Genomic DNA, 23287 nt, shown 5'->3' on the forward strand with positions numbered 1-23287 from the left:
AAAAAAAAAAAAAAAAAGAGTCAAGGGATGCCCAGGCCACTCGAGGGTGAGCAGACAGGACCAAAGGTGTCACTGGGAATCCAAGTCTCTCAGCAAATGGAATGCAAAGGAACCCAGAGTCTAGAAGTTAACAGGAGATGCCGCAGACTTTTAAGCCATTGAGTGCATGGTCTCCTCATCCTGTACCAGCAATGATAAGGACAAGTGGCAAGCAGGCCATGGGACACATCACAGAGAATTATACTCAACTGTGGTGACAAAGCCTTGAAAAGCAGCAACTCAGAGACTCCAGTTTATGAGAAGCCAGGTGAACCCTGGCATGGGGTATTGTGACCCTGGGCACTTTTGATCTCAGTGCCCTTTGGGTGGAGGCTGGAGCCATAGTCAGAAGAAAAAAGGAGAAAGTAGGCAGGCACCTCTTCTCAGGAAGGCTTCCCACAAGCATGGTAAATGTACTACATATACTTCGCACAGCCAAATGGCCTGCCTTGCTGTGCAGCTACAATGTGACTTGGAATTTAGCTGTATGGGAGAAAGGAACAAGTGGGCCCAGAACTAGGGAGCTATCCACCACAGAAGAGGAGATAAGACTTGACCTCTGGCCTGTGGGGATTACTATCTCACAAGAGACCCACATGGACACATGTGGAAACGATTACCCAGGGAGGCCATACACTAATTGTGTGTCACAGATAGGAAACAAGTAGTTAAGGAAGAGAAAAACCACAAATGGCTGAGGTCACAGTAGCCAGCAGGCATCCTGGAGAAGGGAGACCTGAACTGGAAGGACAGGTGGTGACTCCACAGAGGGAGGCAGGGGGAGGGTAACTATGACAACACAGACTCCACCCCACCCCCCAGCAAACGCTGGGCCACAGCAGCCTTAGCTAAAACCAACTCCAGCTGCAGGATTGTTGGCCCGACACGCACAGAATGGGGCTCATTACTGAGTAATCCTGGGCTCCTGGCTCTCCTCCGTGAGACACACTTTCGTTCATCCTCATTCCACAATTTGATGACTACCTGCAAAGCCTTAACCCAAAACAAAGGCCAAGACCCCGACAGAACCAACAACTAACCAGACACCCCAACTCCCAGATTTCACAACTGGAAACTTTCCACTTGCTTCTTTAAATCCTGTTATGTAAATATTCCTAGCAAGCACCTCGGTTTTAGTAGCCTTAACTCCATTCGCCTTACAACAGAGGACTAGTGCTGCCTTGGGTGTCCGGAGCATGCTATTTTTACCTAATCTTTACGTATTGCTAGAATTCATCTTCAGCACCACATGTCACTGTACTTAATTTGTTTAGACAGCTGGGTAATATTCCATTGTGCAATCGTGTCTCGGTGTATCCAACTGTCCTCCATTGATAGGCATCCGGTCTGTTTCCAGGTTTTTGTTATTGTGCACTTGAGTACAGTGGGCCATTCCCTTCCGCGTCTCCTAATGTCCGTGTGCTAGCTTTTCTCTGGTATGCGCCTAGGAAGGAAGCCAGGTGGGCTGCAGAGTGTGTGGAACGCCAGACAAGGCCAGATAAATTTTCCAAAGCAACTGTGACAATTCACACTCAGAGGAGAAACAGGACAGTGAGCACTGCGTCACAGGAGCCCACAGTAAACCGTTCTGGGTTTTGCAATGTCCCCTTCACAGAAGCCAGCAAGCCCAGCATAAACCAGCATTGCAGACTAATGTGTGCAAGAACCTGGTCCTGACCAGGAGCTAACCTGACTCTGAAAACCTGTGTGTTGGCACCCACACCTCCCACCAACAGGTAAAAAACACCCAGTTATCTCTCACCCGAGGCAGCGGCTCAGACAAGGGAAAATGGCACACATGTCCAGTAGTACATCAAGGATAACACCCACACAGGGTCAAGTGTTGAAACACAGATAAGATACGTAGACCAGTCTGAGCAAGATCAGGCCATGGCCATACAGGGTAGCTAGAGAATGGGCTGGGGGTAGGTCACTGCAAGATCTAACTGGTTTTATAAGTCCAGTGTTTCTCACTCCATCATTAAGTCCCCTGATTCATATGCCTCCTCTCAGTCGGCCCCCGTGGGTGCACGAAGAATGGATGCTGGGAAGACTTTGCCTCCCTTCACGGCAGCCTGGCACCTGCTCTCCTTGACAGCTGTCAGCATGTTACGCAGAACAGCTGGCAGCCATGGTCTACCTCAGCAGGCCACGGCCCCCAATTGGATTTCTTTATGCATTCCGGCCTTCCTAGTGGTGGGTCTGCTGGAAAACATTAACTGTCTGTCCTCAGGAGGTTTAGTTACTGTGAAAGGAGTCAACTCCTCGAATAGGATGAGAAAGAGAATTTTAGTCAAGACAAGAGACTGGGACTGAGTACAGACGCCATCAGGCTGTAATCACTGACACCATCAGGCTGTAATCACTGACAGGGTTTCAAGTGGGGCAAAGTTGCCGGGGCTGGCCAGACCCACTGTGAGGAAGCCCCTCCATGCTCTGAGCCTGGACCCTACAAGGACCTTTCTCCTGGGACCTTGCCTGCAGAATCATGACTTCACACCATCTCATTTACTTCCTGCTACTGTTTGTCCAGAAAAAAACAAAACTCACTTTACTATTTACACATGGGCACTATAACCTTTGCAAACCTACCAATGATGAGGTTTCAGTCATTTGAGGGAGCACTTGGTATGTCACAACTTTTCAACATAACGTTAATTATATAAAGCTCGAGAAGGAGGAAAGGTGAAAACACAGAGGCCGAGTGCTGTGAAGCCACCTTTTAGAAAGGCCATCACGACATCAAGGCCACAACAGAGAGCCACACACATTCTGCAAGCTTGCTTGCTTGCTTTTTTTAACTACATTTATAGGCAGGAGAGATGATTAGTGGTTAAGAGCACCAACTGCTCTTTGCAGAGGACCTGAGCAACTTCATTTTCTTCCCTCCATGACTGCCAGCCATTAGCCCAGCTGAACGCCAATCATCAGGACGAGTATGTGGGCCGCCAACTCCCAGGCCTAGAAGGTCTCTAGGGGGACTGTATCCATGGTGGGGCCACAAGCACTGGGTAGGAGAGCACACAAAGGAGGATGCGCAACAAATCCCGCCCTAAATGATCTGTGCTCCAAGTTGGCCTCCTCAGTTAGAAATGACAACTGGAGGAGCTCCTCAAAGGAGGCCCTCGGACGCTGTGGTCTCAGTGTGTCCCCCCAAGTTCTGAGCACCTATAGCATGAGGTGCATTTGTACATGTTAGTGCCCTGGGCTGAGCCAGGTCTGTGGTGAGTCTCATCGAACCAGCCAGCAGTGAGAAAAAGACGACTCGTCTGCCTCCCATGGACGACGTGAGCTCACATGCTCCCTACTGGGGATCGAACCGGGGTGTCACACTGGTCAGGCAAGCACCCCACCACTTTTTATTCTATCTTAATTTTGTTTGTGATACTGAATCCAAAGCTTCACAGAGCCCAGGCAAGTGTTCTACCAATGAGCACATCCTTAGTTAGCCCTTTTATTCATGTATGTGCATGGGGGTTGGAGTGGGTAGGTATGTTGTTCCTGCGTGTGTGTGTGTGTGTGTGTGTGTGTGTGTGTGTGTGTGTGTGTGTGTGTGTGTGTGCTAGCCCCTATGTGCATGCAAAGGCCAGATGATCCACTATGTTCATGCAAAGGTTAGGCTTCCTGCTCTGTCACTCCATCATAAGATGATGAGTGAGACAGGGTTAGCAGACCACAAGCTCCTACCATCCTTCTGTCTCCTCCTACAGTGCTCAAATTACAGGTATGTGTGTACCTATCAGACTACTCACGTGGCTGCTGGGGATTTAAATGCAGGTCCTTAGGCTGTCATAGCAAGCTCTTACTTGCTGAACAATCTCCAAAACCTGTTTTTATTTGAGATGGGGTCTTGAACTCCTGCTTCTCACTCCTGATTACTGGGATCATAAGCCTGAGTCACTATGCCTGGCTTCAGTATGTATTTCTGTATTACAGAGGATTGAACCAGGGCCTTGTGCTTGCTAGGAGATATGCTATGCTGAACCACATCCTGAGCACTGAGAACTCACCACTGGAGTTCACTAAGCAGACCAGGTTGGCCCCTTCTCAGTACCCTCCAGGTCCAGGCCTCTGCCTCTCTGCCTACAGACTTGGGGATAGGGAACTGCTCCTCACAAGTGAGCCATCCCTCCAGCCCCAGCATAGTGCCTACCTCCCCCCATCCCCAGGGCAAACTGTCTCTCTGGCTGGCACTATTTCGGTCAGAGGTCCAGCTAGGAACGCAGGGCTGCCATTTGATCTGCCAAGCGTGACTGGCTTGGTTTCTACTGAATGTAGCCTTTGATCTGGGCTTCCACCCTACTGTCCAGGAAGGGGATGGCTCCTCCCTCACTCTGCTTGAATGCAGGAGTGCAGAGGACCCAGGAGACACTGTGGGAGAAAAGACAGCCAGGGGCCCAGCAGTTGACTTCCCTCACTGTCAGCCACGACTTACTAGCTGCTCATCTTCCTGGCTGAGGAGACTGTACCGAGCTGTCACTTGACCAAACCAGTTTTCCCAGCTCAAGAACAGTGTAGGACTGGTGAATAGCTGATGGGAAACTAGACACCCCTGGGAACAGCTTCCTTCTTGATGAAACAAGGTGCTGGGAAAAGACAGGAGCACTCCCTCAGGTTATAATCTATTTTATTGCCTGCTGCATGCTGGGACAGAGAACCTGATGCTCCAGCAGAAAGCGCTCCACACAGTAACACACAATAGCTTCACAGTGAGACAAATAAATGCATCTGTGTGTAAACGTCCACAGAAGAGGGGTGACTGTTACAAAGCTGGCAAAAAGGCAGCCTTCCTGTTTCCCTGACAAATTTTGCACCCATCATGAGAGAGGGGACAGCCTTTCCGAGCACCTCACTGTGCACTGATACCACAGTATACCAAATCCTGGGGAGGCATCACATCTGGATGCCAATAGGACTGGTGCATAGTAATAAGACTGAAATAAGAGCACTTCACAATCCAAGCCATGAGGACCATCCAGAGTCTCAAGAGCATACCATGGAAGCATGGGATGGCTCACCCATCCTTCCACCAACACCTAATGAGCCAGATGCTGGACTCTGGCCTTGAGGTCCTCACTCGCTTCCTTCCTCAGGCAGAGACCTTCTAAATCTGTCCCTCAGGCCACAGTAAGGGGTGGCTCTCAGGTCCCAGCCACTCAGTATCAAAGCATAATACAATTCCTATCTTCCAAAGACGATAAGCTTCATCCTTTCTTGTCACTCAATGCAATGTTCCCTACTCCCCCCCACACCTCCCATCCCCAGGCCTGCCCCACCCTCTCATGGCCTCACAGATCTCCAGGTGCCTCTTAATGCATCACACCAAGGACCAACATTAACACTCCTTTTCACTGAGCTTAGCATCCCAGGTTGGCTTTGCTCTGAAGTCTTGGTCCTCAGGGATGCAGGACCCAAACCATTAGAAATGCAGGTGGGAAGTAAAATCCGCAGGCCAGCGGCTTCCCTAGAGTCCACCAACGAATGCTAGCAACCAGATGCAGGGAGGCAGTGAGCCATTTCATGTCCTACCAGATTCACAGTTCTCCTGACCCAGGAGTGACTTCAGCATAAACTCCTACAGCTCCACTCCCTTCCACCGCATCAGGGTTCTGATGCAGGTTACTGCCAGTCCCAACAGTGTGGCAGATCCACCCAGAAGACTGAGAAATCCAGGCCAGGCGAGCTCTGTAGTAAGACCCCATCCCCTTTCTCGCTGAGGCTGCTATACATTTCTGGGTCTTACTCCATAAACAGGGCTGGCTTGGAATTCTCCATCTTCCTGCGGCCCGAGTGCCAAGATTACAAGCATACCCTTGCACACTCTGCTCCTACGGCGTCGAAAGCTCATTTTGTCCTGAGTAGGAACTGCACATCTCCACCTCTACAGAAGTCACCACAGGAATTTTATTTCAGAAGCCAAATGGTGCAGAGAAAAACAAAGGGCAGAGAGCAGAAAGACCTGAGTTCTGAAATCAACGCAGAGACTCAGGCCATACAAGATGGTGAAGGCCTTTGGTCCCAGCACTAGGGAGGCAGACAGATCTCTGAGTTCCAGGCCAGCCAGGACTTCACAGTGAGACTCTGAATCAAAACGAACACACACACACACACACCCTCCCTCCCTCTCCCTCTCTCTCTGGGTATGGCCCAGGGCAAGCCTCTCCACACTCCAGGGCCTCATTTCTCATCGGTGAGAAATGAGGACAATACCCAATCCATCTGCTTCATAATTTTTAATGGGCTCTTTGATGACTGGGCTTACTCTCTTTGTTTCTCATATGACAAAGCTACAATTCAAAAGCTAATCCACGTCAGAACCAATAAGGCAGCATATACAACCACAGGCATGCGCGCGCGCACACACACACACACACACACACACACACACACACTACTCTTCTGTTGCTGTGCTAAGACACCACATCCAACACAACTCTCAGAATGATAAGTCTATCACGGAGAAGAGGAGGCATGGCAGCAAGCAGTAAGTGGTAGTAGCTACAGGAGGAAGCCAGGGGCTCTCACATTGTGAGCCAAAAACATGGAGCAGAGAGAGCCAACTCGAAATGGCCTGAGTCTGAAGCCTGCCCCCCAGTGACATACTTCCTCCAGAAAGGACATGCCTCCTAAACCTACCCAAACAGCGCCATCAACCAGGGACCAAGCAATCAACTCTCTAAGACTATGTGTGACATTTATCACCCATACCACCAGTGTACGTGTGTGTTGTTTTTTTTTACATTTCAGACTATCCCACAAGTGGGAGGGAAACCTCACCCATTCTCTATGGGCCAGCATACTTCCTCTTCATGCCTGGGACCACCCCAGGGCTCTGCTATCAGCAGCTACGAACCAGTCTACACCTATCTCAAGAACCTGAGTCAACTATAGTAGCCAGAACTCTGTGTCTGCACCGCCTCTGAGCATCCTCAGATCAACAGATCCACCTATATGGACTGAGTGACAGCATTCTAAGTGTTTTAACTAGACTGACCTACGTATCCTTAGCCCAATCTACTGCCTCAGTTTGTAAGTAAGGAACCCGAGGCACAAAGAATGACAAGGATGCTGGAGAAAGGATGTGGATGGCAGGGTTTGAACACTGAGTCAGACCTGCAGAGCTGCGTCAACTCGTCTGTGGAGCACGCTGCTTGCCATCAACTCCACATGGCTGGCAGGGTGTTCTTGTCTGAGCTGCATTACTATCAGCCCAGGCTCTGAAGTCAGGACCTCCAGGCTAGCTGGGTGCATGACAAGTCCTCTACAGAGGGGAGACTGGAGAATCAACCAGCAGGGATGAGTAGGGACGGGGGTGGGGGTGGGGGGCAGAAGGGAGTATCCAGGCCCAATTAGACCCTGACACTTTGGAACCACATCCCTTGGTTGAAGCTTAGAACTGAGCATGGTTATACCAGATGGCATCCAAGCCGGGAGCGTGCTCACCTAAAACAAACTCCCAGGGACTTGTCTGTCACCCAGCTTAAGCAGGCCTGAAGGTGTACAATCCCAGCTTTAATACCTCCACATGCTCCTGGATGCGGTATCTAGAGACGGTGCAGCTCACCAAGTCCTGCAAACTGGCCCAGAGCACGCCCAGGGCTGTAGCACCGTCATCCAGGGACTAGTTCAGGCCAGGTAGCTTTCGCAGAACTATTACAGTCAGAGATAACTGAACCCAGGAAGGCACTGAGGGCTACAACCCCCAAAGTTCTTCCTAGAGCCCCACATTTCTAGTCAGATGCACGCTGTAGAGTCTGCCTCGGTAGAGGCTCCAGGCAACAAAGCCACACTGGCCTTAGCCTGAATGTCCACAGAAACCAAAGCTAAGCAGCTGCCTTAGGGACTTCCCACAGGGATTTATGCAGCTTCAGCAAGAGTCCAGGCTGATGCCTGAAGAGGAAACAAAGCAAGGAAGGAAATAACCTGAGGGACTGAAGTCTCCAGATCCACCCTAAGAGGTGGACCAAAACCACTCAAGGCCCACTGCTATGCTGTCCTGTGTGCTAAACAAGAGTAGCTTAAGAAGGATCCTGTTTACCAAAATCCTCTAAAGAGAACTATTTAGATGCAAGTCTCAGGCAATGCTGCTATCCTAGATCATGAGGTCAGCTAACTAGCTGATCTCTCACTGGGAAATGGGGTTCCCAGGCAGCCTTCAGAGAAGCTGGAAGTGAGCACTACCGCACTAGGTCGGGTAGTTAAAGGTGACCTTGAACTCCTGGCCTCACCTCCTGAATGCTGGGATTGGAGGTGTGTGCTAATGGCTAATGTGTCTGTCCTGTCTGACTGGACAGTGCTAGAGTCTGAGCCCAGCACTAAGCTACACACCTATCACCCTTTCAAGCTGCAACAATCCACTGATAAACAACTACTACAGCCTTAGAAACACTAAGGACCGTTTGTTAACTCCCGGGAATATCCTAACTGTTTTCAGTCAGGAAGCCGGTGGGAAATGGGGTACTCAAGTGAGTACTAGCCAATGTATGACATACAGCCAGATTTCTGTCAACCCCGTTATGTGGAACTGTGTATAAGCTCTGCTCTTCCACTTTGCATGCATGTGTGTTGCCGGGAACCCAACACAGGCATTCAAATACGTGAGGTAAGCGTTCTATCACTGAGCTACATCTCTAACCTAGGCTGAACTATTAACTCATTCATGTGGTCTCAGACAACCCTTACCTATATAAATTAAGAGGGCTGAGCCGGGACCTGTAGCTCTGGGTTGCCATAGTCCACTCTCTAATGCTTTCGACACTGACCCTGGCCGGAGCTCAGGTATGCCTTAAGCTATGGTCATGTGAGTTCAGGTATGCCTTAAGCTATGGTCATGCTTGGCAACAGAGCTCTGGATGATAGCTGAGCCACAGTACTCCTGTGTAACGTGGATGAGAGGCACAGCAATCTCAAAGACCAGAGCAGAGAGTAACTAGGCCTGCTGCTTAACTCCACAGTTCACAGTAGGAGCCCAAACCTATAAACAAACAAGAAAGGCACATGGCAAGCTGTCAGCCTGTATGGTACGCTAGAAATGACTAAAAAAGGACCGAATCCCTCAAACACATGCCGTTTCCACCAAATAAAGACAGATCTGTTCCAACAGTGGGCCATGACTCAGAAGCACACTGGGAGCAAGCTGTTAGCTCCCCCTCGGGGATCCATCAAAAGGAGTTCCCCGGATATTAATAGCCCTCAGCTGTTGCAGGGACGCCAGAGACTTCCTTCCCAGGGACGGGCCACAGCCTCAGCCAGACAGCCAACTGAGAGCCAGTTTAAGGTGCTGAGGCAGCAGGATGAGTGGCAGGTATGTATGTGTCTGCTCTCCTTCCATTGAGGCTGAAGCCATAGAAAACAGAAGGCGAAACAAAGCACACAAGTTCCTGATTCCTCTCGGCCCGAGAAGTAATTTTTTTGATCATGACCTCACAGCAGTACTTGGTGGTGTTAGCCTTCTGTCTAAACTCCACCCCACAGCTACAGGGCAACAGCCAGGTGTGCTCCTCCCCACGGTTACCTGGCAACAGCCAGGTAGGCCTGACTCACTATAAAAGGGGCTGCTTGCCCCCTCCTCTCTCTCTCTTGCCTCTCCCTCTTGCTCCCCCTCTCTCCATGTGGTTATGGCTGCCTCTACTTCTCTATTTTCTCCCTCTCTCTGCCTTTCTCTGCCTCTACTACCCTCTTAACGCCCCCCTCCCCATGCCCTGAATAAACTCTATTCTATATTATGTCATCGTGTGGCTGGTCCCTCAAGGGGAAGGGATGCCTCGGCATGGACCCACTGAGGCACTCCCTTCCCCCATACCTCACCACACCCCTATAGAACATATCTTAATATATCTTTATCTTTTTATACACACATCAGGTGGGGCCAGATAAGGCCAAGGCTTCCAAGTCACACACTCGTACTAGGATCAAACTTGTTCCAGTTAAGGAAGGCCACGGGCAGAGGCCCCCAGGCTCAGTAGCTTAATGGCCAAGAGAACTGGGGTTGAGGGAAAATGTGACACAACCCTCCTTCTCCTTCCATTCTCTCAAGACAAAAGGGAACAGACTTGGCTCCTGACCTCTGCTCCACCTTCCTCTTGGCCTCCAAGCCCCACCCTCCTCCAGAGGATGCCACTCCTTTCTCATCTAGAACCAAGTCCAAGATCAGATCCAAGGCCCCAAGTGGGGAGGAATACTTCAGCCTCTGCCGGGGTAATTCCGGTTCAGTGCAAACATGAATTTCTAAAAAGACCTCTACAGAGGCAGCAAGATCGCTCAAAAGGTAAAGGCCCTTGGCTGGCTACCTCAGTTTACATCACAGTTGGAACTCATGTAATGTAAGGTGGAGAGAACAGATTCCACAAAGTTGTCCTCCGATCTCCACAGACAAGCACGACACGAGCACCATACACACACCATGCACGTACATGCGTGTGCACGCATACCCGTGCGAGAACACACTAATAATAATGATAATGATAATAATAAGATTTTAACAAATTCTTTTACTACAACCCATCAGCCACAGGGACATCTCAGCTGCTAGGACTTAAGACTGTCTCAGTGCAGAGAAAGCCCTAAGCTGACAGAGGAAAAAAGGAAGGAGGGAAAGGAGGGACGTTGGCTGAGCAGCCTAAGCCGTGCAGTGGTTTGAATGAGAAGCATGCCTTGGGCTGGTGAGATGGCTCAGCGGGTAAGAGCACTGACTGCTCTTCTGAAGGTCCTAAGTTCAAATCCCAGCAACCACATGGTGGCTCACAACCATCCATAATAAGATCTGACACCCTCTTCTGGTGTATCTGAAGACAGCAACATATAATAAATAAATAAAAGAAAAAAAAAAAAAGAAAAGCGTGCCTCACAGGCTGGAGTATTTGACCTCCTGGTCCCTGGATGACACTGTTTGGGGGAGGTCCCTTGGGAGGTAGGAGGGAATACTTCGTCCTGGTTTGGAGAGTTTATAACTTTGACCCACTTCAGTTTGCTCTCTCTACTTCCTGAATGTAGTTAAAGAGGGTTTTTCTGCTCCCTGCTCCTGCCGCCATGCTGCCCCACCATGATGGGCCCTCTGGAACCCCTCTGGAACTGTGAGCTAAATCGAACCCTTCCTTCCTTAAGTTGGCCTGGCTATGGTGCTTTAGCATAGCAACAAAGATTAAGAAATTCAACCAACTGTGGTCATTTATCCTCTCTTAAGGCCGGGGCCCTTACGATTACCACCACAGATATTTTTACTGCAAGCCCACTCATGTCTTCCACAAATATCAGGCACTGTACATGTTCTACCCCAGCCGACCCTCCCCGTTCATGCCCGTGGCATCTTCATCAGTTATGGACACAGCTCCTCAGTGCAACGCCTAGAGCTTACAGTGTGCCGGAGGAGGGCAACTCAAGATGGCCTTGGGGCCTTTCACACTTCTTAACCAGAGCCTCCAGCAGAAAAGCTGCTGTTGCAGCAGGTTTAAAGAGAGCCCTCTGAAGTTCACTGAGTGAAAACTTGATCCCCAAGGCAACAGAGGTGATTAGGCCCCAGGGCCCTGCTCTCAAGAACTGAGAAAGGTTTTATCACAGGTCTCCCTCCCCACTCCTTCTGACATCTTATGGCACAAAAGGACAGCTGTCTGAGTTGTTACCAGGTGCTGCCCCTTGGATTTGAGACTTGCTAGCCTTCAGAACTGGGAGGGGAAGGGTCTGTTGGTTACAGTTAGTCTTGTCTGTGGCCCCGATGTTAGCACTACAGAATGCATTGGCACAGGGGTGGTGCAGGATTTGCCAACTGGCTTTTCCAAACCAGCACTGCTGGACAAAAGACAAAGCCAGAGCAAGACTGCCACACCCTCCTGACGTGCCATTCAAAAAGCCAACACTAGTCTCACTTTACGCCAGGATTACAAGGCCAGAAAGTGGAATGCAACAAGTCTACTTCCTTGAGAACAGGGGAGCACAGAGTTCAAGGCCCCAGAAGGAAAGAGAAGTTGTTCCCTAGCTTGCCCACTTACTGTTTAATATCCTAGACCTCACAAGCTACAGGATCCTGGGTTCCTCTAAACTCCCATTTCCTCATCTTTAAGACTAGAATGCATATTGTAGGAGGCGAGACAGGCGTGTCTCTGTGACTTCTAGGCCATACTGGCCTACCTGAGTGAGGGGTACATCAGCCAAGGCTACACATTAGAGACCCTGCTTCAAACAAAACAAAACTTTCTCGTCATCACAACAAAGAACGAGACAGACACACAAAGTGCCCATACCACAGCACCCAAAACTCTCCATCATCAACACCAAGCACCTAACACAGAGGTCGAGATTTACAGCATTCTAGAAGCTTCAGGAGCCACCCTGCCTCTTCTCTAGATGGCCGTGTGTCATGCCTTCTGAGAGAGACCCTGAAGCACAGAACACTCAGTTCTGGTTTCATATCCTCACAGTAGACATGTCTTGCTGCCTGTCCCTCCAAGGGAAAAAAGGAGGTGGTGCAGGCTCCTTGCTTTTGTTTCGGAGCTGCATTAAAATAGACTTAACATCAAACACACTTGGCTGTTGCAGGTGCACGGCTCAGGGGCATTCACTGCCGCATTCACTGCATGCACTGTTGCATTCACTGCATTCACTGCCGCATTCACTGCATGCGCTGCCGTCCAGCCTTCCGTCTCCACAGCTCTTCTCATCTTGTAGAACTAAACGGTAACTCCCTGGGCTCTGTGCTTAAGAACTAATGACTTCCAAACCCAGGCAGTCTTCCACGAGAGGGATGGATTTTCTGGAAAACTATACACCTCTCTTCTCTCTTTTTGAAGTCTTCAAAGCTTCATTACTCCTCAACGCCCTCTGAACTCTTCAACCCTAAACATGCACTTGGATTTCAAACCATATCATAACTTCACTCTCTAACTCCTGACCCTGAGCTGTGGAGAGCCTCCTAAGGTGCCAGCCCCCTCCTTGGGTCACCAGATGAAAGCTCCCCCAGTTGATGCTGGTCCCGACAACCTAGTGCCTGGTGGTTCAGCTCATCTCTGCCTTGGACACTGGACCCAGGAGACGTTCAAGGAGACCCAGGGACTTAGAAGACCTATAAACCTTGGTACGTGATGGTCTCTTCCTCCCACAGTCCCACAAACTTCAACCACAAACCCTGGAAGTAGGGAAGGCTGTGAACTGTGAACGTGGAGGACAGAGGTCCTGACTTGGACTTCCCGTCAGAAGACGGAGCCGGGTAGGCACCTCAATCAATCACAACAGAAAGAGACAGGGAAGCTTCACTGACCACATTCTAATTACTTTCAGTTAAAAAACAGCAAGTTTAGGAGGAGATCAAAAGGCCTGTCAAGAGCTCTGACTTGAGAAATCACCTTAGCCAACCTTTTGAACCGCCGTGGATAACGAGGCTCTTGAGTTTCAATACAGACAGAAATCTAACCATCTCCGTCTGAGCCTACCTCTCACCAGGCGCTGGGCTCCTGGGCTATGGAGGCAAAGCTGCTGGAGCAGCTGGGCCACTTTTAGGAAAACATCGGTCACCAGATTCAAGCAGAGACATGGCAAGGATGAGGGCAGCAGCTGGCACTGGAGTTCCTGCCCTTAGGACATGGAGACAGCACGTGGGAGCAAGGACATGAGAGGATGGTGACAACAAAAACCGTGAGCTGGTTCAGGAGCCTGTGTGGTCTTCCAGAGGCCAAGGGAAGCAACCATGGGCAGGAGAGACAACACGGAAGGAGTTGGTCATAAAGAACAGCCCTGCTCACCAGATGCCAGCTGGACAGCGGAATCCAGTTAAGTAACCCTCTGTCTCTGAACCGGCCAAACCCAGGGAGCTAAGGCCAGAAGTTACCTCACTGGACAGAAAAAGAAAGGGCTTGGAGTCCAGCAGGGGTTTCTGCTGGCTGCCATGGCAACAGGGAAGCCTACAGAGGCTGAGCCAGGAGAGGAGGGCAGGCAAATCCAGTTGTCTGCAGGTAAACCCCTGGACAGATGAGGAAGGAACTTCCTCAGGCCCCCTCAAGGTACTGCCCAAGCCAGAGACAACCTCAACACCTGTTCCTTCCCCAGCTAAAGCCCAGCAAGTTTAGAAGTTAAAAGGCCTGTCATGTGGTTTCCCATGAACAAAGGTAGGGCAGAAGAAGGGAGAAAGCCTCAGGCAGGCGGACAGGAGCAGAGCTACCTCCTCGGGGTAACCCACACCCCAGCACCAAGCCAGTCTCCTAGGAAAGTGTAGGCAGTCTATACCATAAGGTCAGGAGAGCAGGCCACAATCACCAGAAACCACCAGCCCTCTGACACCTCAAGCTTGGGACACCCACGTCCATGACTCAGACCATTTCCATCTGATAAATGCAACTCCTCGAGCTCCATCCATAAAATTCACGTCACACAATTTTTTCCTCCAAGGACGTACAAGGCATCTTAGAGAGTCAAGGCCGCCTCTCGGTTCTGAGCCACACTCCACTTCACTGCCTGCTTAAGGTCACTCATTAAGCTTAAACCTTAGAAAGCTCAAAGGAGTCAAGTTGGCTACACCAACTTGAAAATGATCAATTTAATTTTTATCCCCCAGAGCATGAGGCTCTTAGTACAGATGGCATGTGGCACTTCCATCAACAAAGCACATGAAAAGCTTACAGGCCAGGAAGAAAACAAAGGGGACCTTTAGTCTCCAGGGCCCTCAGCACTATGCCTCAGACAGTTACCTCTGTGCAGTCAGGATCGAAGCCTGCCCTGGCCCCAGCCCACCAAGTAGTCAACAACCTAGAAAGGGTAACGTGTCAGGGGCTTTGTAGGGTTGTTGGGGTCTAGAACCAGGATCCCTATGCAGGCCCAGAGCAAGCCACCCCACCAGTCCCATGAATGAAATGATTTTATCTAAATTATTTACTTCATCAGGCAGCAACTTATTTTGCTCATGTCAGTAACACACATGGAAGGCAGACCGGTTTCCATGTGGATGCGGTGACAGACTAACATAAAAGGACTTAGAGCCTTAGAGTTTCATTGCTGGTGTCAGGCAAAACTGGGCAGTTTCCTTCAATAAGAAAGTGTGGAAAACACTCCAGATATGACCAGAAAGCATAAAACCGAAAGATCAGAGAGAAGGGCCAGCACGTGAAGAGACATGCACACACACGCATGCATGCATGTATTTTATACGCATGCACATAAGTCAGAGCAGACTGCCCTTAGAAAGTCTTTTGGTCCATCCCATAACAGACTAAGTGCTGCTCTGCTGTCTACAATACCTCTACCAGACCACTGAGCAGGCCAGCCCAGTGATCACATTCATGGTGTCACACAACCCCAGCACTAAGCTCTTTTAAACTGCCCCCCCACCCTACCCCCCTTCTCAGTAGGCACTGCCAATCACCCCTCTTTCCCGATAGGAGGGAACTCAGGGAGAGGAGCTAAGCAGCTCACCCGTGGCTTCTGCAGAGGTCTGCAACAACTGTTTACTCTTCAGTATGGATTTGTGTCTCTTGACTCCTATATTCTCCATCTGTGTGCGCCCTGTCCCCTCGCTTACAGAACACAAGCTCTCACCCAACAAAGCCAGCCTGGAGCGGCAGCTATGCTGTTTGGGTTCACGCCAAACACTCAGGTTATTGCATTTTGCCTCCCAGTAACACATGGGGCAACTGTTTCATTATACAGATGAAACAAGCTACCATTGCTAGGAATGGGGTCACATGGGTTCCTAGATCCACATACAAGTTAAAGGGTTCAAGCTGATGCTGTAATGGAACTCCCCATCATGGCTGCCCCTCCCGTTTTTCCTTCAGCTGCGGGGGTTTTGCTTTCACAGCCTACCAAGTACTTAGAAAAGCTACCACCCGGTGCTCTCCAGTCAGAGACCTGATGACACTCTTCCAGGCCAAGACTAGCAGCTCATGAGAGCAACAGGGGTCTGCTCTCTGCAGAAATTCCACTTTCAGAGTACCCCAACATCCTGAAAACTTGATCTCAAGCCACTAAACCCCTGCAGCGTACACACTATCACAGTATCTAATGACTTCCTCGAAATGCCTACACCCTGAACTATTACCAATAAACTCAGAATCTGGGGCAGGGTGTGGCCTGTGCACTCCCCCCTACAATCCTGGCTCCTCTTATGATTACTAGAAACATAGGACTGAAATTATCTGGGAAAGGCCAGGGTTCTGAATGCCTTGGCAAAGTCACAGGGGAAAAAATGGTCTTTCCAAAGAGAACAGTTGAATAGCAAAAGCTGTTATTAGCTGGGCTGTGCACCAGGCAGCCAGCTTTTAGGGAGCAAGAAAGCTTGTCTGGGCAAGTTCTTGTCAGACTTCATCTGATAAACCAGTTACAACATCAAACACACTGACCTCGGCATTGACAGCCACCTCAAAGAAATGGGAGAGCCCCCCTTCTTACTTTAAAATTTTGAGAACTCCATCTCTTCTATCTAGTCAAAAGAGAAACTGGTTCCTACCTCTCCTGTGAGGGGAACCACCGCTGAACAAATGGCTAAACTTTCATTCATTCCAGCACAGAGCGCCCAGCCCTATTCTCTAAGCGCTGAACATTGAGCACCGTGGACCAGAGACTCCGGGCCCTTGGTGTTGAAAGGTGTAGTGTGTATGGTGTTAGCTGTAACTTTGTAGGCAGCATGAATTCAGACCTCTTACGGTCGGTCTTCCCACTCTGTCTGTGCACCCACCACAGAAGAGGGACTCACAAACACAATTCCTCAGAAGACTGAGGCACGGTGGAAAAACACACCTTGATGTGGTGAAGGAGTGCATGAGAGAGACGCTGGACAGGAAGGCCAGGCAGAGGAAGAAAGGGTGCAGATCCTTGGGCTGAAGTCTGGAGAGTGAGTTCTGAGCACAGGGGGTGGACAGAACAGGGCTGGTGGCATTCTCCCAGCCAGCAAGCAGAGGCCCAGTGGAGCAGGCCAGCACACAGGTCCAGGGATATTTGGAAAAACCCTGGTGGTTCAAGATCTGGACTCAAGGATAGGAGGAGGCGCCCACAGCAATATCCCAGACTCAAGTGTATGTACACATAGAGGCACACACACGTATTTACACCTGGACGCAACACTCATATGCATGTAGACAGACACATGCATATTCCATATTAACACACGCATGTGCTCATGCTCACTCAAGCAAGCTCGCTCTAACTCAACAAAAGCCTCCAATGCCCCTGGCAGAATCCCAACTCTGCTAATTACCTCAGACCCACCTTTCACCCTTCCCACCAGCAGCAATTAGCCCTGCATCTTGACTTCCTGCTGCTCTGTGGGTGAGGGAACAAGCCAGCTGCTCCCTCTGCCCAACCCCGGAAATGCTGGTTTCAGAGGTGTTTCATGCAAACCAGTCCCCACTTCTGGGGCTCCAGGCTGACATGAAAACAGTGGCAGCCCTCTCAGGATGCTCTGGCCCACTCTGCTCAGCTCCCAGCTTAGCATTCAGCTGCACCCATGCTGATCTACCCAGAACAAGCCACGTCCTCACAGACTTTAGAAACTTGGCTTTGAGAAAGAAGTTTCTCTACGCAGCCAGCAACTAAAGAAAAACATGCTTCTTGGGGCTGAAGTTTCTTCCTTCTAAGTCTGTTTCTTAATCTGTAAAATGGGCCCAGTAACTTCTTCCTCTTGAGGATGTGGCTGGTCCCAGGACTAAGCTCCCCCTTGTTCTGTCTCAGCCCTTTGATTCCTCTTTGGGCTCCATCCCCACATTCCTGTTGCTATTCAACAGGACTTCTGATGTCTGAGGTGATAACAAAGGTGAGGGGAAAAGGAGGAGGTGAGGGGAGAGAATATGGAAGCAGGTGAGCTCATATCCTGCTCCCCAGGTGGCAAGTCACCAGGGCCAAGGCTCCACGACCTGCAGCCCTAGCCAACAACAGAAGGGCCAGCGGGCTGGGGAGAGAAAGCCTGGGACTATAGAAAAGGAATTCCAGTAGCCCTGAGTGCTGTGGCCTCTAGCAGTTAGTCCCCTGAGCCCACCAGGCTGAGAGAGAACAGATCTCCTGCAGACCACGACTTTCTTCAGCCTGGAATCTCAGTGGAGCTAGGTCATGAAGCAAGCCCACAGCTGAGGAAGTCCACAGGCTGAGTGTGGGCTGGCTCAGTCCCCAGGGAGGCTGCTCTCTGCTGACCACTCCTCTCCTTAGGATTCCCTGTCTTCACATTGGGGAGCCCTGCTTATTCCTCCCACACTCTTGATCCTGGGCTTATCGCCACCTGGATGGCTGCACTACCTAAAAAAGGGACATGTGACTGTGATCACCCACAGCATCCCATGACTCCTAGCAGGACTGCTCTGTGGACTCCAGACCACCTGCCAAACCCAAGCTGGCCTGCTCTCCACACCAGCGCCTCATCACACACAACCACAGACTCTAGAGGTGCCTGTCAATCAGAGACCCTCACTTCTCCTCCGGCTGGGTGTCTATTACCAAGTCCCCATATCACATTGTCCTCTGACCTTGGTCAGATGTAGGTCATATGACCAGCTCCTATCTCTGCTCCCTGCCAGGGCCAACCCGTCATTCATTCTCCACCCAGGTGCCAGAGTTTCATCTCAGTTATTTTCCTTTCTAAAATAAAGAGGAGGGAAAAAAAAACCTTTCACTTTCAAGAGTTCTGAGTGTGTGTATGTGCACACAACTCAGATGTAAAGAGCTAGCCTACCTACAGCAAGATCCTGACTCTGATCTCTAGTAAAACTAAATAGCTAAAAAGCAAAACCCAGTAGGATGAAGTTCACCCACCACTGTTCCAAATCCACAGTCTCCAGCCTGCTTCAGATCCATCTTTCACGCACCTCCCAAGACACCCTCCACTCATATGGCTCCCTTAAAACACAGGTGCAATCTAAGTGCCACCCCCTAGAGTGATGTCGGTCAGGGTCTTCATCTTTCCAGGACCTGTATTTGGAGACACTACCAAGTCTTGGACAAGCTGCAATGACGGTTTGACCTGATCTCCCTCCCAAAGTATCTCAGATATAGACAACAGCCCTCAGCAAAGAACCACACAGCAAGGAAGCAAAGAATGGGTATACCCCACCCCTCCGCCCCATCCTGCACCCAGCCACACCCACCTCTGGGCCACCAGGGCTTCCTGTCTTGCATTTCATCACTCTGTATACACCCGTGGGGGAAGAGGGGACAGGAAAAGGAAAGGAGGGGCTGTGCCGGCGGCTGTCCCCCACTCATTCCCCAGATGCTATAGAGCTTTAAGCCAACCGCCAGCATTCACACCGAATCCCAACGAATAAACAAAGGCTCCACTGACCACAAGGGGCAGAGCCAATCCTGCCGCCTCCGATCCCATGATCTCTCCCCCGCAGGGACCATCTCAGGCACAGGGTGTATAGCTCAGGTGCAATGTCTGGCTAGCATGCGAGAGGCACCAGCTTTCAGCTTTTGCAAAGTGAGGAAGCAAACACACACACACACACACACACACACACACCCCAGAGCTTTGGGCTTGGGGTAAGGACAGACATCTCAGCACAGACTGTTGTGTCTTTCCAACAGAGTTGCAGCCACCACGGCTGCGAAAGGCACAAAACAGCAATTCACCAGAAAAAACAGGACAGGCCTATAAATAGTGTAGTTGTAGCACTAAGGAGCAAACACCCCCCACAAAGTATTCATGCCCTTTGACCCAACAACTTCTCTGCCAGGAATTTATCCTGAGGAAATGAAAACGAAGTTATTTGCTGAACATCTATGTACCGTGTATGTTCAGGGTGGTATTGTTCATAATTCAAAACCAGGGATATGGCAAGTGTCAATGACAGCAGAGCCAGATAAAACATCACACAGATGCAGATATTCAAACACATGAATGTTTGAGCGCACTGGAAAACACTAAGTCCATCTTAAATGACAAAAAGAACAAATAGGTGGCATAGAGGCGTAGGGATCACAAGCCACACAAAAAGCACAACCAAACGCTGTCAGTGGGGGTCTCCAGGCAGGGATGACTGATGAACTAAATTCCTTTCACGTTTCCTAATCTGGAGTAAGGAGACATTTTCCGGTCAAAAACATTATCTTTAAATTCCTCAGCTGTAGATGCAAACTAGCCAATCAAGAAGACGAGCATACACTTTAGTCTTTCAACTCGGCAGGCAGCGGGAAGGTCTCTCGAAGCCAATGTAATGTGTTATTCATGAAGCAAGCTCTGTGTGTGCCTGAATTTCTCTACCCCTCGCCCTCTGAGGCACACAACCCAGAGCTGTGGAGATTAGCACACTGTAGCCATCATCAATGTGGAGGATCTACTGCCTTCTATTCTTTTTGTTTCTATAATTTTTTTAAGACCAAGTTTCATGTAGCCCAGGCTGTCCCTAAACTGTCTATGTAACCAAGGATGGTCTGAGGCTTGCTCTCCCTAACTTCATCTCAAGTGCTGAAATTACAGGTGTGTACCGCCCTGGCCCTGTCTGACTCCGGTCCTACTTTTGACCAAGTATTTCTCATTCCAGCCAGCAAGATGGCCTTGTGGGTAATGGCACTGGCTGCCAAGTTCCCACATGGTCAGAAGAGAGAACTGGCTCTCACAAGCTGTCCTCTGACCCACAGGTACAGTGGTACACATGACAAAGTATTTCATGCTTCAAACTGTTCACTTTCTCAAGACACTTCTCATTTGCTAAACCTACCACATGCTTGTCTAACACAAGTGCCGAATGGGCTGGCAGGTTCGGTGTCTATTGATTATAGAGGTTAAAGGTCACATAAAGCAGGACTGGAAACGTAGCTCAGTCAGCATGGTCGACGGCAGCCCTTCAAGAGCACAGAGCGTGGGGGCTGCACGGAGAGAGCACAGCCATTAGGAGCACTTGCTCTTGTACAGGACCCCAGTTTGATTCCCAGCACCCAAATACCAACTTATAACGCTCTGTGACTTCACTTCCGGGCCTCCGCAGCACCAGGCATGCGCGTGATGCTTAGTCACACATGCAGGCAAAACGCCTATACAGGTAAATAACACTTTTTAAAGGCATTTTTTTCTTTTAAAAAAAAAAAAAAAAACAAAAACACCCTATTCCCCACCAGTAGGGTGACCTGACCCCTCTCCTTCCTGGCCACCTCAGACAAAGGAAGGTGCAAGAGCTGCTTCTTGGCTGATTTTGTAGAACAGTCTCACTGTGAGGCCTATGCTGTCCTCAAACTCTGCAGAGCCCAAGCTGCCCTCAAGCTCCCCGCCCCGGGGTTGCTGCCTCTCTAGCACTGAGATCCCAAGCATACGCCACTGTGCCTGGCTGGGAATGGCCAGTGGGTCATTCCATCCCATTCTCTGGGCTACTTTCCAACAGGGAAGCTGGGCAGTGGTTCCTTAGGAAAATGTCCATTGAATACCCTCAAAAATAAGCTATAGTGCTACATTAGAAGGAAAAAGGACAGGATGTACAGTTATACATATGGCATGCCCATAACAGCACAAAACAAAACCCATTCACCCAACTACAGGCAGGAAGCACTAAATGAGATGGGCAATTGTCCCTGGAGAAGTGCTGAGCGGCGCCTGCCTTCAGGGTCCTTGTTTTTCAAGCTGTTTATACAGGTCAAGTATTCTTCTAACATAAGAACTGAATTTCTGTTCCCCATAAATCAGAAAGAATAGACAGAACACCGTGCACAGGTACTGTGCCAGCCACTAATGCACACATATTGTACCAGCTCTTTCCAAACTGACAGGATGAGGGGACAGTGACTGTCGCTCCCGGCAAGTGCTTGTATACACTGTGCTTAGCTGGGGCTAGACAGTGACCAGTGCCATCCCCACTCTCCAAGAGCTAGGAGAGTGGAAAATGACAAGAACACCAGGTCGGTCCTCTTCCCCACCCCCAAGTCCTTCCGGGTCACCCAGTCCCTCCTTTGTGAGACAGTTTCCCACTTGGAACTCAGCAGCAAACACCTCTTAGTGGCACACTGTCTCCAGTGGATGTTGAGGCCTTTCACCCAGCCCAGACCCGGTCCTTCACAGCTGCTAGTCACTGGCAGCAGGGGCCCCACTGAACACAGTGTTTTCAAGGACCTAGAGCTACAGTGAAAGGTGACTCCCATCAGCTTTGAGACCTAGGCCCGCCTTCCCAGTGACTATGCTGCTCCACCCTTTATGTTTTGTTTTGTTCTATTTTTGTTTTTTTTCCATATTGCCTTAGCTGTCCTGGGACTCACTCTGTAGCTGTAGACCAGGCTGGCCTCAAACTCAGACTGCCTCTGCCTCCCAAGTGCTGGAGTTAAAGGCGTGCACTACCACCACCTGACTCCATAGACTGGGGAGGGGCCTTGTCTCTTGAATGCTTAGCACCACTGTTTCCTCTGGTACAGGGCAGAGTACCTGCCTGTTACACAGGAGTCGTGAGCCAGCGCAGCCCCGAGGCTTCTCACCACAGATGCCAAATTCAGAGTGCACCACTACCTCTGACAAGCTGACAAAAAGAGGCACTGGCGGAAATGCCCCAGCTCACAGTGCACCCAGCCCCACGTGTAGCTCCCCTTAACTCAGAGAAGTGAACCCTCTCCTAGGGTTCTCGGGCATCTCCCTGAGCCCCTGGCCCCTTCCTTTGACACCTGCAACTAACAAGATGGGACTTGTTGCAGTCTCTGGAAGCTATACTCAGATCTCACAGAGTCACAACCACGATTGGAATACTCATGTGTGTGTACATTTTGGGGCCAAAGGTCAACCTCAAGTATTGTTCCTCAGTAGCCATAGACTTAGTGAAGACGGTGTTGAGATCTGGGATCTAAGGCTCACCAATTAGACTAGGCTGCCTGGCCAGGGAGTCCTAAGGATCCTCCCATCTCTGCTGCCCCAGTTCTGGGACTACAAGTGCCCACCATCATGTCTGGATCCTTTTAAACATAGACTGTGGGGATCAAACTCAGATCTTCATGCTTATACATCAAGTATTTTTACCAAATGAGCTAATCTCCAGCCCCATTCTTACTGTTTTGCATATGGTGCATATGTGGTATGCTTGTATGTGTACGTGTGTTCTCATGTGTGGGGGTGCATGTGTACAGGTGTGTTTGTGCATGCACCATGGCCACACTTTTACGGTATGTGAACACTTGTACTGCTCACCTCCCCGATGGGAGGACAGTGTAATTCTGACAGAACACCCTTCCCTTTTCCAACCCATTTCAAATCCACACTGCAGAGAAGGCAAGGGTCCTGCAACACCCACAGCCCTAGGCAGGCCTGGGCCCAGTGCAGGCCTCAGCTGACTCAAGGCAGCATCGGGAGGCAGAGGAGAGCCTCAGCTGACAGGGAGCA

The 23287-nt window shown here is 50.1% G+C and overlaps 1 protein-coding gene across 3 annotated transcripts in view; it reads right to left on the bottom strand.

Annotated features, from left to right (window-relative positions):
• Nucleotides 1–23287, bottom strand: part of Ccdc88c (coiled-coil domain containing 88C) — a 121242-nt gene that overhangs the window by 90586 nt on the left and 7369 nt on the right. The window lies entirely within an intron of this gene.

This window comes from Mastomys coucha, unplaced genomic scaffold, assembly GCF_008632895.1.
Source record: "Mastomys coucha isolate ucsf_1 unplaced genomic scaffold, UCSF_Mcou_1 pScaffold6, whole genome shotgun sequence".
Lineage (NCBI taxonomy): Eukaryota > Metazoa > Chordata > Mammalia > Rodentia > Muridae > Mastomys > Mastomys coucha.